The sequence below is a fragment of the Ictalurus punctatus genome, chromosome 29 (genome assembly GCF_001660625.3).
Source record: "Ictalurus punctatus breed USDA103 chromosome 29, Coco_2.0, whole genome shotgun sequence".
NCBI classification, from domain to species: domain Eukaryota; kingdom Metazoa; phylum Chordata; class Actinopteri; order Siluriformes; family Ictaluridae; genus Ictalurus; species Ictalurus punctatus.
Window position 1 is genome coordinate 6,559,274 of NC_030444.2, and position 16,569 is coordinate 6,575,842.

Below are 16,569 nucleotides of genomic sequence, written 5' to 3' on the forward strand. Positions count from 1 at the left end.
AGGGAAACTCAGTTAATCTTATAATCGATGTAGGCAAACAAACGTATAATCAAGGTAGTTAAATTCGAAATGAGATATATATATACATAGTTAAAAGGAGAAGTAAGTTAAGGGTTAAGAGTTATGGCTAGGTACATCTACACATGTCCGGCGCAAAGTGGATGTAGGGGGGTCCTAAGGCCCATTCTCCAGCTGCCAATCTACTATGAGACCCCGGGGCGCACAACACTAGCACGTCTCCCACCAGGTCTACAAAACCTCCTCAGCTCCTGTTCGGATCAGTGTTGCGTAGAAGTGGTTAATGTAAGGGACCCATTGGATTACGGGGACGACGGGCGCAGGGATTATGGCCTTGTTAGAGTAATCCTCCGACAGCTAGCGGGGGACGGCCATGGGGTGCGGCAGAACCAGTTCCTCCACAGATACCCGCTTAATTAAGGTAGTGTATGAGGCTTCACAGCCTCAGAGGGGGAAATGTTGTGGATAAAAAATGTCATAAAATAAACATAAGGGAGAAGAAGGAAAAACGGGCACCTAGACACATAGAAGCGGGATTAGGCGGACATTGACAGATTGGAATTACGAGCAATTTAAGAGCAGTAATAGTAAAAAAGTCAAAAAGAAGTGTACGAGCTGAGGAGTGCTAAAAACACACACACTCGTACCGTCAAGGGCGGGCAGGTAGACACAACATACATACACACACACTCTCTTCCTCATACACACACATGAATAACTTTAATAGAATCTTATAGTAATAGAGAAACTCTATAAAAAACAGAATTGTAGGATATGCAGGACAGTAGAACTGTAATGATATTAAGAAGTTGGAAGTACAGTAAACCGCTTTTCAAGTAGTATAAATATATATATATAAACTAAGAAATATAGTGCAAATATGAAAATAAATTATAAACGAGAAATACAGGAAAAAAAGGAAAATATAACTTACTCATGATTCAGATGGTGAAGATTCTCGTCTCGCAAGGAAAGCCTTAATTTTTAGAGAACCATGAAGAAAGCCAGTTATAAGGGTGGCTGCCCCCCCCCCTCGAGATAACGATAAGACCAAGGTCCCTCCCGGTTGTTTAGTCGTCTTGCTTACGTCATTTTTTTTACCTAGGGAATCGGGAATCCTGGTTTTTGACAACCTAGGTGGATGAAAATCCTGGTTTTTGACAACCTAGGTAAATGAGAATCCTGGTTTTTGACAACCTAGGTAACTAGAAACTCTGGGTTTTTGTTTCCTGGGTTGTTGGAGATGCCTGGGTTCTGATTTTATGTGTAAATTAAAACCCCTGGTTTCAATTCTATGGGTAAGTGAAATAGGCCTTTTCTGGAAACCTATGGGTTATCTAGTGTGTAAATACAGTATAAATACTGGAGCTTAAGCTCAGGATATTGGGATCACTTTTGAGAATTCTCATCGGTGTGGATCTCGTGTGGTGGAATGGAACAATAAAGCTGGACCCTTGCTTCTTCTCACTCACGGCTGGTGTATTTTTTCTATCTCCAACTGGGCTCAGAGGTAGATGTGAGTATTGGCTTCTAAGTTGAGTTTTAAATGTTTTTGGGTAATAGGCTAAATTCGAGCCAACACTACTAACCTTTCTCACTCCGTAGGTGGTGTCGATATTCATCTAGACGACTATGTATGTAAATTCCTTGATGTGTTGTATATGTGCTAAATTAAAATGACCTTTGCCCCACAGTAAATCATACTTTTTAATTCCAGGTGAACAGGTGGTCTGACCTCAGAAGGACCGATATGAGACATGCAAGTTGGTTAAAAGCTGTTAACAAATGAGCTCTGTCCATTCTATTTTTCCTCCACCTATTTTCTATGACAGGTTGCCCATTCAAGAACATACCTGTACCTTGACAAGGTCTGAGCATCGGTGAACGTGTCTACAAAGGAAGGTAGTCCTGTCCTGCTGGCTGACCCAACTCCACGCCTCCAGAGAGACTGACCAGAGCTGGGGACCGAGAGAGGAGACAGAAGTTCCTTGTCCCGTGACCCCCGACATGGGTACCATGGGGTGTTCCAGCCCAGGAGTGAAGGGTGAGGTGTTACCGCCTCAACGGGGAGTGGTGGTCACCTTGAGCAGTGAGAGAATGGCTGAAGCAACTGACTACGAGGACATGAGACCCCTGACCTGTGAGGCAGGGGACACATGAAGGTCCTGTACGAAGCTGTCAACGGGGGGTCTGCCCTCAAGAGACATTACCGCAGAACTCTCAATTCAGTGGCAGTCCAGGATGAGAAGACGATGTGATGAGCCATGCCCTGGGTGTAAGTTCTAGCCTAATCTCTCCCCAAGGGTGGCCCAAGGGTACATAAAGTGCCTGGGCCGAAGACAACCAGCATACAGAGAGATACTGCCAACAGAGACTGTCAATTTGGGCTGTTATAAAATGTTTGTGATATGACATGTGATGTGCAACAAAGTGTGACGCAATCAGGCACGAGAAAAGTATAATGGTGCTGTCGAGCACATGGTGCTGGCAGGGTGGGAATTTTTCCTCCCTAGAGGTTTTTTCGCCCACCCCTGAGTGCGAGGTTTGGTTTTTGGGGAGAAGCAACACACTGCACAGTCCCGACAAATACAAAACTGAGGGCTGATAGGCCCAGTTGAGAAACATAGGGACGTGTAGATCCAATCAAATATTTACTCGTATTAGCCACTCATACTAATGACAGTAGTGGTAATAATCACTATTTAGGGGTACACAGTTAATCAACGTGTAATCAAAGGAGTCAGATTTCAAAACAATATATACGTGTAGTTTGTGAGGCTTTATAGCCTGAGGGGGAAATGTATATAAAATATACATGAAATAAACACGAGGGAGACCTAGTATGAGTAATATGTAATCTTATTGAGAATTCACTGGGCTGGTGGACTGTATGAACGGATGTTTACCTAAGACACAACACACAGATAAGCAAGGCGCAAACCATAAATGTATTTGATTAGTGCGGCAGGCCTCAGAGCATAGGTGGTCGGTCAACTAAGAGACACACACACACACACACAGGCCTATGCCACCACGCACACACATACAGAAGGAAAACAGAACATTATAAGAATAATAAAAGGAGTATTAAGATATTATAAGGATAATATAATGATATTATGAAGTAGGGAGTACAGTAAACCACTTGCAAGCAGTATAACCACATATATATATATATATATATATATATATATATATATATATATATATATATATATATATATATATATATATATAACAGAATGTAGAGCAAATATGAAAGGAAATTATAAACCAGAAATACAGAAAAATGTGAAAGAAACTTACTCATAATATACTTGGAGGTGGGGAAGAGTCTTGTCTCACGAGAAAAAGTCAGGAGTAATACAGGCGAAGGCCTTAATTTTTAAGAGAGAACTAAGAGGGGCCATTTATAAGGGTACCTGAGTCACGTTGCACCCGCGAGATAACTGTGGGACCAAGGTCTCTCCGAAATGTTGTGTCTCATACCTCTTTCAAACCTAATGTTGTTCGGAAAAGGCTCTTTTCAAAACAGAATGGTAATTTTGATAAGCTCTTTCTAAAACACATTGGTGTCTGGGTCATCCTGACCCTATGAAAACTGTATAAATAGAAGAGCTTCAGCTCTGGTTTTTTAGATCGCATTTTGGGACGTCTCAAACTGTGGGGATCTCGTGTAGTGGAACGGAACGAATAAACCTGGACCCTTGCTTCTTCTCACTCACGGCTGGTGTCTTATTTTTCTTTCTCCAATTGAATATGTGAGTATCTGTTTCTATGTTAACTGTCTTCAGGTAATAGGAAAAATTTGAGCCAGCAGGCACCCTGCCCTAATCCAGTATAGATTGGAACGCTTTAGACACCTCGACACCGGATTTGTTTTTTAAAACCCGAGTCCATGCATATTTACTAAACATGTCTATGCACGTCAACAGAAAATGAATGTTGTCATTTTCCTTGGCGTATGCAGACATATTGACCAGATCGGCTTGAAACTGCATATCAATACCATAAACAAAAACATGATTTCTTTTGTAGTTTAACAGAGCAGTTCTGTGTAACGTGTAAGCATCCTCGCCAGCGAGCGAACCCGAAACTTGTTTATCTGTTAAGCGAACCCCTGTTTCTTTTAAAATGCTGTCTTTTAAATGTTTTTTTTTTGTTTGTTTAATGTTTTTGAAGGTGAGTAATACACTTTTTTCATTTCTTCCAACATATCGACAGTATATATAATATAGTTTGTATATTATGTAAACCACTAAAAATCACTAATTGGATGTGACGGGTATAGGTCAAAGGTCATAATCATCATAATTAAATATAATGACAGGTCAAAGGGTCATCATAATCCATTATAATTATGTTAAATCCGGTTCCGATGTATTCCAGACACACACACACACACACGTTGTTTCCTTTCCCATAGATTGTGATGCACTCATGAGTTAGGCCTAGGTCAAAAAGGTTAATGATAATTATTGCTGTATGTTGCTGCATGTTCATACCGATAGCTTTCACACGCGTATCCCCTGCTTAGGTTATTTGTTTTCCTGAGTTAGGCCTAGGTCAAAAAAGGTCAGTGGTAATTATTGATGCATATTCATACCTATAGCTTTTGCTATAGCTCCGGTGCGTTCCACAGACGCGCACATACACATACACACACACACACACACACACACAAAAGCTCACACATACATAAGGATGAGGAAAAAATAAGTAAATGATGAATAATGAATTTCCATACACATCCAACCAAAAATATGACTCACACACTCACACACACGCACACATCCAACCAAAAATATCACTCACACACATACATACATACATACATACATACATACATACATACATAAGGCTGATGAAAATAATTAAATGTTTAATAATGAATTTCTGTACACATCCTACCAAAAATATGAAGCACAGGCACACACACACATACACACACACACACACACACACACACACACACACACACACACACACACACACACACAGACCCTGGCCAATCAGAACAAAAGAATAAAATTGCTCCATCCGGTAGGTGACGTTATAAGCACCATAAGTTTATAGAAGAAGAAGGCCTCACTCACCCTTTAGGTTTAAAAATACTCTGTACTTCGAAGATCGTGTGTGAGCTTACAACATGTCTGTTGCTTGTCCTGATGCACCAAAAAAAACTCACTCTTTTTTTTGGGAAGATTACAAAAAAATTTAGAGCATGAAAATTTAGAGATTCAGTATTGGGTAATGTCAAACGGATGTACAGCCGGATTTTTTTCGATGCAGAAAAAGGAACCATTGTGCTTTTCAAGTTCTCAGTTCCGGGTCACATCCACTGGAGCTGCGCTACTGGCCCAAGTTTTTTCCCATAGATTGTGATACACTCGTGACTTAGGCCTAGGTCAAAAAAGGTCAATGATAATTAATGCTGCATGTTCTTTACCATATAGCTTTCCCACGCATACCAACACACCCCACTCTAACCCCCCCCCCCACCCCACCCACCCACCAACGCACGCACGCGGGCATATACGAACCTGTCTATAAAAGTGAACACTTCGTTAGTTGGAAAAATCCGCAAAGAGTCGAATAGTTCGAAAGGATCAAAAGAATTTCCAGACTCTATCCTTCAAAACTTCCAGACACCATGGATTTCTCAGCAGGTAAGAAGATGTATTTTAAACAATTAAAGTAGTTTAATTATAAATTGAAATACAATGTTTATGTAATTGTCCATTTGATATTGATATAAATCTAAAACTATTCTTTCTGAATACAACAATCATCATCCTTATCTGGTTATTATGTAAACGGGTACGATACTATATCTAAATTTAATGTTCAATACACTTATTACAGAGCAAGACCGAACTAAGCTCATCTGATTCTAGTGTATAGGATAACGTATCAAACGAATGAGAGTGTACTAGGTGAATAAATTTTGTCTCTTAGATCTGTGTAGCGAGCTAAAAAGGGAACTGTTAAGGTACTAAAAGTATGTTTTATTTGCTTTACTGTTTGTAGATAAGTGTCGTCATAATTTCTGACGATGAAATTTCCGAGACATCTGATTGAAGCCTTTTGAATCTGAGCTCTACATGTAAGTCATAACATAAAATCATGAATGCTTCATGCTGTAAAGTCTTTCATACTTAATTATAACTTTTTGTTTGTGTCATATTCAGAAAATGAGGGCGTTGTGACTATCAGTGCTTACGATGGAGATATTTCAGGTGAGATGACGTATATTTTACCTTCTATTTACCCAGCACAAAATAAAAATAAAAACAAAAATAAAAACTCTTTCACTTGTTCTGTTCTGTGACTTTGAGTGATGTCGAAAATTTTGATGCAGTAGAAGATCGAGAGGAAATCAACTCGGAAGCCGACATTCAACCCGACCTCAAATTACAGGAGATCTGTACAGCGTGGCGTGAATTCTTCCAAGCGAAGACTGCTTTATTGGAAAACTTTGGGCAGCTTGATAATACATTTGAATCTGGTCGAGGTACGGATTTTGTCCCTTTACTGTACAACACTTGAAAATTTGAATAGTTGTCTCACAGTGAACATAAAGTTGATCAGAAAATTGTATGATAGATATGGCGCAGAAACAACCGAAATGCAGTTCGGATACAGTGACTAAAAAAAAAATGAGAACCAAAAATAATCCATCCCTGCATGACTTCTGTTGTGATGGAAACCAGAGTTCTTCAAATGGTCTATTACATCGTGATCCGTACACAACCCTGAACCCATATTTAACTGTCGCGATCAACCGGTTGAATGAAAGTTTAATTCCGTCACACCAGGTTGTTAGTGAGAGACCTAATCAGAGTCCAAATTACAACGTAACAAACACACCAGTGACGCCATACGATATATTTTCTGAATTAAATCAATGTCTGTTAGAGTTATATAATAACCTAAATGAGCACGGTCATTCGGTACAATTAAACCCTGATCTAATCAGGATCACTATGCAGTCAATCAGTTGAATGAAAATTTAAGATCGTCAGAACAGAGCAATACTCAAAATGAAAACCCCAGCCGAAATTCCAGTCAAACTGTATCAAGCACGCCGGTGGCGTTCCACGACATATTTTTTTAATTAAATAAATGTCTGTTAAGAGTTACAAAATAACCTAAACCAACAAAGACATTCTATGCAGATAAATCCATGTTTAATAGAAGCGGTGAATCAACTCAATGAAAATGTGTCATTATCTCCCGAACAGAATACCGTCTCAACTCCGGAAAACGCTCAGGAACGTAGACCATTATCTTCTTGTGATATGATATACGAACTTAATCAAAGTCTTATGAGGATAAATGACAGTCTGGTTAACTTAATCGAAAACCCTGTCAATATTCCACAAAATTCAGAAAACGATAATGAGTACAACCGTCCTTTGGAAAATATGCCGTCGGCCAATATCCAGAATTCTCAAACGGAAAACATGTAATTGCCCGATATATGAGTTGAGCAAGATGGAGGTGGGTTAGATCCTAATTTTAGGATAATTAATCGGGAAAGGTTCAACAACACTGAGATTAGGCGAAGAGTGAATTTTTCTTCGGTTGCTAATGTCGACAGCTTAGCGGATTTTTATAATTAGGTTTTAGAGATTTTAAACAGTGTGATTGAATTCGCTAATAGTTTAATTTCTGCTGAGGGTGCCGTCACCATTGAAATCAGAGGTGATACGATCAATGTTTCATCACGCGTTCAATTAGACAACTGTGTCATCGATTTACATTCTTTTCTGACCATGCTCGAAAATGTAATTCAGAGTAAACGTGAAATTTTTACGGGTGATACCCTTGAAATAGTCGTCCAGATCGTCCGTCCACCTCGGGGTGGTGGAAATAGAAGGAAAATAGGCCATATATTCAATTCAGAAACCATGCGGAAGAAAATGAAGCATCTATACGTTTTTCACAACAGAGACAATATGTGATTCGCCTTGTGTGTCACCCAACTTTTGAATCGTGAAAAAAAAACGATTTTGAAACCGAACAAATCGCTAAACAATTACAATGTGGGATTATCCGTAAACACCGCAGTCAGCTTCGCTGACGTGTCGAGATTTGAGAGACATTTGAATTCTAAAATCGTAATCGTACACTGTTCTATCAGCAAAGCCGGTTACTCTTTCTTTCAAACTAGCAAGACTCCGCACGAAAAAACGATTTACTTGTTTTTGCATGACAACCACTATTATGGAGTAAAAAGTATCACCGGACTTTTAGGAACGAGTCATGTTTGTCATTTCTGTCATTCAAGGTTTGACGTTTTTTTGAAACATAAATGCGAATATAGCTGCAACGTTTGTCATGACCCCGATTGTCACAAGCACCCTAAGAATGTAACTAAATGCCCAGAGTGTCAGAGATTGTGTAGATCACAATACTGTTTCAAGAGGCATAAAGCGAAGATTCAGTCGAGCAAAGGCGAATATTCTATGTGTAAAACGGGATTCTACTGTTGTAAATGTAAACGTGTGATAAGGGATAAACCTTCTAATCGTGAGAAACATGAGTGCACACATCCGAAATGCATACTCTGTGGCCAAAAACTCGATGAGGATATCGAGCATAGATGCAACAGGCTAGGAAAGAACGCAAAAATACGGATTATGTATTTTACGATTTCAAGACTAGGCAGGAAACAGGAACTCATGTAGCCAATTTCATATGTTTTATTGATTTTAAGGGAGAGGAGTGGGTGGCTGAAGGGGATGACTGCATCAGTGCCTTCTTTAAGAAGTTTCGGTGTAATACATACAACAGTTACACGTTTATCACGCATAACGCTAGAGGGTTCTAGTCATACCTTTTGTTAAACCATTTAGTGAAAGAAGGAATCACACTCAGAATCATAGCGCAAGGCGGTAAAATTTTGTGCTTCATCGATACTGCATTTCGCCAGTCCTACATTGATAGTCTATCGTTCTTACCCATGAAGCTGAGCAGCATCCCAAAAGCCATGGGGTTTTCAGAAAGCAAGAAAGGCCATTTTCCCCATTTCTGGAACACCGTAGAACATCAGGATTACGTAGGACTGTATACTGACCCTAGGTTTTACGGTGTAGATGGCATGATACCTAAGGCTAGAGAAGATTTCTTCTCAAGAAAAAATCCAGATCCAACGTGATCCCTTCATTCTCCTTATATTTGCGAATGTACTCACGTTTAGAGGATTCATCAACAGCCCAGGATGGATAACCTGAACTTTCCTGTTTGGTCTTGAGGAACATTTTACATCTCGTAAAAAGCTCATCAGACCTTTTAGGAAAGTGCCACACTTCAAAAACTTTTAGAATTTTGTAGCCTTTTTCGATAGCTTTCTCAATTTCGACAGAAGCCCATGTTCCGGTAAGAGCTCTCTCCTGATCCGAATGATCACATTGTTTTAGCTGATGCACGGCGCACGTTTTACAAAGAGGAAAGAGGAGTTTGCTTTTTTACACGAAACAGTAGAACAGGTGCCCATAGACCCCTAGGCGGTAATACTTTTGCTCTGACGATACCGAAGTAATATTTCAGAGGTTGAAAGTCACGATAAATGATGATAGGGTAAATGATGATCGATTAGATATGTCTTTGTCTTATTTACGAATGGGTAAAGAGAGGTAAAATCGAAATAATCGATTCTGTCACCGGGTTGAGCTACATAATGTAAATATAACACGTTTGTTCGACTGTCAAAAAGAGCATCTCGCGGGTTTAAACGCTCAGGAAAAGTCAAAGTTTTTTTAGAAAGTTTAGCACGCAGTTGTCGTTTTTTCTTCATTTGATTCCACTCGTGTTCCCACATCAGAGTGTCTTGCAAATTCTTAATTCTCTCCATCGATTTTTGATTGATATCTCTGAAGGTAGCATTGGATTTGGTAAGAAGATGCGGGGTCATTGAGGGAAAACACTTTTCACAACCGTGATAAAAACATCCAAGAAACTTAAAAACCTTACGGTTTTCCCCATCCTCACAGTAACCATCTACGTAATAGTTACCAAATCTGAATTCACCTTCGTTGAAAGCGTGGCGAATGGGTAGGTTTTGCATTTTAGAAATGTATTCGAGCCATTGTATGGAAGGTGTTCAGTAAGATTTCTGAGTGGTGATGTAATTATCAAGCGGCAGAATAGCTAAAGTGTCTTTACGCAGGAACTTGGTTCTAAAGATTTTCATGCACACAGAAGCGATCGTTATCCATTTAAAAGGATCGATCTTTGTACCTTCCAGAATTTCTTCTCTGAAAGCTATACACCCCTTTCTCAAAATGTCTACGTCATTCACACAGTATTCTGCCATCTCTTTCTTGAAATCAAAGACTTTGTCAGAAACCGTTCTGTACCACTTAAAGAAATCTTCTCTAGCCTTAGGCATCATGCCATCTACACCGTAAAACCTAGGGTCAGTATACAGTCCTACGTAATCCTGATGTTCTACGGTGTTCCAGAAATGGGGAAAATGGCCTTTCTTGCTTTCTGAAAACCCCATGGCTTTTGGGATGCTGCTCAGCTTCATGGGTAAGAACGATAGACTATCAATGTAGGACTGGCGAAATGCAGTATCGATGAAGCACAAAATTTTACCGCCTTGCGCTATGATTTTGAGTGTGATTCCTTCTTTCACTAAATGGTTTAACAAAAGGTATGACTAGAACCCTCTAGCGTTATGCGCGATAAACATGTAACCATGGTATGTATTACATCGAAACTTCTTAAAGAAGGCACTGACGCAGTCATCCCATTCAGCCACCCACTCCTCTCCCTTAAAATCAATACAGCATATGAAATTGGCTACATGAGTTCCTGTTTCGTGCCTAGTCTTGAAATCGTAAAATACATAATCCGTATTTTTACGTTCTTTCCTAGCCCATTGCATCTATGCTCGATATCCTCGACGAGTTTTTGGCCACAGAGTATGCATTTCGGATGTGTGCACTCATGTTTCTTACGATTAGAAGGTTTTCATTAATAAGTAATCATTTACTTATTTTTTCCGTCATCCGTGTGTGTGTGTGTGTGTGGAACTCACCGGAGCTATAGCAAAAGCTATGGGAATGAATATGCATCAATAATTATCATTGACCTTTTTTGACCTAGGCCTAACTCAGGAAAACAAATAACAACCTAAGCAGGGGATACGTGTGTGAAAGCTATCAGTATGAACATACAGCAACATACAGCAATAATTATCAATAACCTTTTTGATCTAGGCCTAACTCATGAGCGTATTACAATCTATGGGAAAGGAAACAACTTGTGTGTGTGTGTCTGGAATACATCGGAACCGGATTTAACGTAATTATAATTGATTATGATGACCCTTTGACCTGTCATTATATTTAATTATGATGATTATGAACTTTGACCTATACCAGTCACATCCAATTAGTGATTTTTAGTGGCTTACATAATATACAAACTATATTATATATGACAGTTTAGCCTCCACAAAAGAATAACTCAGATGGTCTTAAATGTCATGGTATTTATTTCAGTAAAAGAACACAAACGTTTTCATACATCATCATCGAGGGAGTGTAGAAATTTTATACACATCAGTGTTTTTCTCAACCATATATGGGATAAATGTATCACTTATTTCACAGACAACAGTCTGCTTATTTCTCGACAGTAGGATTACACATAAATCATGCACATATGTACACATACATAAAATGTCTACAATTCTAACATGTCTGCCACATTCAGTCACAAGATCTAGTATTTTTGTGATAGAAGCCCAACTTGGATCGCATGCATTAATACACATATGCAATAAAGCAGACCAATCGCACACCGTACCTCGCACAAGACACATCTGATTCACGAGGTTTGTTAAACGTCTCGGGTCAATCATTTACAGCTACAGATACATCAGCATGGTCCGTAAGGCATTTGTACAACAGGCTGGACTCTTAGCTAATCCTGTAGCCCTGCACACATTTCCCATCTCAAACGACTGGAGCGACCCGCTTCCAGCTGTCCACGGCGTCGTAGACAATCTGCTCGCTGCTGACATGCACAAGTTTCTCTCTGAGAAAAAGCCTTTGCACGATGTACACTTCGTCCCGCAACTCGTGCAGAACGGCATCCACCGATCCTTGAATTCTCTAGGGATTAACCCTCAAACCACACTGACTCAATGATTGAGCGATGAAATGTTTAAGTCCGGGTTTGACCAGATCACGCAATAGTTCCTCAAAGTATTTGTCAAAGAAATACGTGTCAGGTTCGAACAGACACGACTGTCTAATCTGATTCGGGTGATTCACTTCGCACCCCAAGCAGAGCTCTTTCAGCTTTTTGTTGTTAAGATGTTCCAGAAGGACCACGACTGTCGCCTTTATAATCTTGAATGCGTTAGCTCGAATACAGCCGTCTGTGTCATCAATACCAACGTAGGTGGATGCGCCAGTTAAAGTACTGCTGATTCTGTATAGAGTTGTGAGGAAACTTAGGTTGTGATATCCTAATTCCTTGCAGAAATTATCTAGCCAACTGCTGTCACATGTTTGTGGGAGGAATTCTTGCGTTAGTGCGTTGTCATCAGGCAAAGCCGGCGCTGTTTCCGGGGTGTTGCTTAGCAGGCGTATGTAGAATCTTGAGACATCTTTGTAATACGTGTTCACTGTAACACAGGCCACCCCGTTTTAATCATCGCAGCATGAGGACGGTCTTAAGAGAGGTACTCCAGAGTTGGTAACGCAATGCTCAGGGTTAAACATCAACTCCTTTACACTGTCATTCTCACGAAGAATTTTTTGACAAACTAACACATTTGTTGTTTTTTTCTTGGAGCAAAAGTTAACTTCTCATGCTTTTCATCAGAGTCTCTTATAGGTGTGATGCAGGACAGTCTTCTGGGGATATTAGGAGTTCTCGGAGCAGCCATTGTATCAGATAGTTGCAGACTGTCTTCTGTGTTTTAACCACAATGTCTTAAGATGATATTTAAAAGCCATTAACACCCCCAGACACTAACTCATTATCATAAACAAACTCTTGGTCAGGAAAAACACAAAGGGTCATAAATTAGCACACTACTTTGATTGACAGTTTGACAGAAAGTGTCTACCGGTGAAACACTTGTATGGGCATGGGGTTAGAGAGCGAGAGAGAGGTGTGTCTGAAACACGTATGTATGGGGGGGGGGGGGTCGGTTTTAATATCATTAATGCTTTAACCCAGTGAATGGAAGACATCTCAGGAAAACTTATCTTCTAGTTTAAACAATATGGGCCAAGACTTTATTTTTATTTTACCTCATAAGGATCTTTGTTTAGAAGTCATGTAATACACATGATTCTTTTAAACAGATTCTTTTTCTTTTTTTTAAATGCTTTACCTCCTAAACTTTTTATTCAAAGGCAAACTGGGCTCCCTAAAAACATTTGTTTTCATTTATTTCACAAACAAATATTCTGCTAATATATGTACACATTCAAAGATCATGCTTTTTCTAACCATGTGGTTACATAAACGAAATACTCCCACACTCTAACATAAACACGTGCCCAATATTAACCATTGATATACGCTTTTCAGACGTATTGACCCTACCCCCCTCCCCCCCCGGAAAAAAAAAACCCAGACTCATTAACATAAACAACTTTGTTGTGGGGGTGGAGGCTACTCCCCCACACACCCCTCTTCACCACTGCTCAGACACACAGGGGCCAGATTGACCCACTGATACAGTCGCTAGGGTTACCCCCACCCCTGGTCATAAATTATGTTACCTACACAAATGTTGGCCAGGGAAGCACAAAGGGCCATAAATCAGCACACACTACTTTGACAGTTTGACAGAAAGTGTATGATATAACTACTGATATGTTTAACATGTGTATAACTTTATATGATACTCTAATATGTTTCACATGTTTGACTCAATATCAGATGTTCCAATGTTTCTGACTTAATATGATATGTTTCACATGTTTATGACTCAGAATGAGATGTTTCACTTGTTTATTACAGATTATATGTTTAGCATGTTTATGACTTAATAGGATATGTTTCACATGTTTATAATTTAATATGATTCATCCGAAGGTCAATGTGGTGACCTCAGAGCTCCAGCTGGAGACCTATGGGGAGGTCTCAGCTCTAGAGCTCCAGCCTGAGGTCAACGAGGCGACCTCGGAGCTCCTGCCTAAGGTCGATGTGGCGACCTCAGAGATCCAGCTGGAGACCTACGGGGAGGTCTCACCTCCGGAATGCCAGCCCAAGGTTAACATGGCAACCTCGGAGCTCCAGCCCAAGGTCAACGTGGCAACCTCGGGGTCCCAGCCCAAGGTCAACATGGCGACCTCAGAGCTTCAGCTGGAGACCCGCGGGGAGATCTCAGCTGCTGAGGAAGCTGCCCTGTCCTGCCAAGGAGGCCGTCCCGTTGTCCTATCCTGCTGAGGAGGCCGCCCCCGCTGCCCTGTCCTGCCGAGGAGCCTGCCCTGTCCTGCCAAGGAGGCTGTCCCATTGTCCTGTCCCGCCGAGGAAGCCGTCCCGCTGTCCTGTCCCGCTGAGGAAGGCCTCCCGCCGAGGACGTCTCTCCGTTTTCCAGCTCAGCAGAGGACGTCGCCTGGAGCTCCAGCCCCGCGGTGGACAGTGCCCCATGCCCCAGCCCCGCTGGGGGCGGTGCTCCGCCTGTCTGCTGCACGGCGGATTTTCCTGGTTCAGCGAAGGACTGGTTACCCCAGGGACCAGGACAGCCATTGGAAGGGAGTGTTCTTTGGTGCTCCGGGAGGAGCGCCTTTTGGAGGGGAGGGGTTCTGTCACGATCTTACCAGCAGATGGCGCTGCGGTGGCGATGTGCACGGAGAGTCGGAGGGTGCGCGCGTGCATGAACCAGAGTGAGCACATGCTCGCAGGTTACGTATGTACTATGGAAACTTCAGTTTATGACATAACTTGATATTTTTCACGTTTATGATGTAACATGATATGTTGCACATGTTCATGATGTAATATGACATGTTTCACGTAAATATGGTACTTTCTATTCTTGGTAAGTCAGGTGAACTAGACGGACTAGGTGAACGTTACATATGACTAGTGTAATCTAGATATTTTCAAAGCAATAGATTCCCAGTATCATGTAGGAATAGTATATGCATTATTTTGGGATTTTTTTTAATGCAGTTGTATGGATAAAAATATCTGTGTTTTGTGTGATAAACCATTGAAGTCCTGACTTGGAAAATTAGACACGACTTTGGAAAATTAGAGTGCTTCTGCAATGTTCTTTTCCTCTATGGAGATCTAAAAGATTTTTAAAAATATTTTCAGTAAGAAGCAGGTTGTTTCATGGGTCAGAATTTCAAATCCTGAGAAGAGACACATTCATTCATTGTTACTCATGAGTGAAGAGTGTAATAAAGCAAAGGACTTTGCTCTTTGTTTTTGATGGGTCTCTGATTTTGCTTTTTGTTTGTTTTTGCTGTTAATGATGGCATTATTAGCCAATAACCTGACCATTCAGTTTTCAGTGGTCTCCATGATGCTGTATGTTAGGTATGTTGTCTAACAAATTCCAGAGCCTTTCAGGAGCAGGTGTATTTATGGTGAGTTCATGTGACACTTGTTAAGATTTTGCTGATACTGGTCTCAGAGTTAAATTCTTGGACCCATGCTGCTGTTACATTCTCAATACCAAGCTCGGAAAGAAGTCACACAGACACAGAGTTCACTGAAAGCTTCTTAGTTTAATGCTGAAATGATCAGAATAAATAAATAAATAAATACTTTATAAATTAAAGTACAAATAAATAAATACAAGTGTTAAATAATAATAAATTGTCAGTGCTTCATAAACTAAAATTGGGCCACTGTAGGGAATGGTGGGATTAAATGTTTGATTGGAATCAGATGGACTTTAGGCTTTAGGACAAGTGAGTCGTGTGCATCTAAAAGCTCTTCTGAGGAATGAGTAAGACTCTTGTGTTCTACACTACATGCTGTGCATATGTTAACTGACAACCAAAGCACACACACATTGGCATGTTTGGCCAGTATGGAGATCGACGTAACAACCTTGGCATTAATAGCACCATGCTCTGACCAACTGAGTTAACCGGCCAAGATGAGTACATTGAAAATGTCTATGGCCAGAACCATAACAAGTATAATTAGACTTGATTTTTACAGATAAGATTTTTTTTTTAATCTTGTAGATCTCCATACAGGAACAGAGCATTACAGAAACACTCTAATTCATCAACATCCCATAAAAGTAACGTTAGAATAACCTTAAACAACATGCAATGCAATCAGCAAAAATTAGTACATACGGGCTAGTTAGTTTTGGTGCAACAAGTCGTCATCAGAATTCACATAATTAGTCAGTTCATACAGGATTCAGAGTAAGGAGGACCAGGTAAAGAGGACATTAGTCAGGGAAGCAAACAAGCATTAAAGTGTAACTCTCAAGCAGCTTGAGAATTATACAAAACAAAATACACCTAAACAAATACCAACAAAAAAAAATGCAGGTCCTCACTTCTCCGTCCCCTTTAAAAAGAGAAAATAAATTAA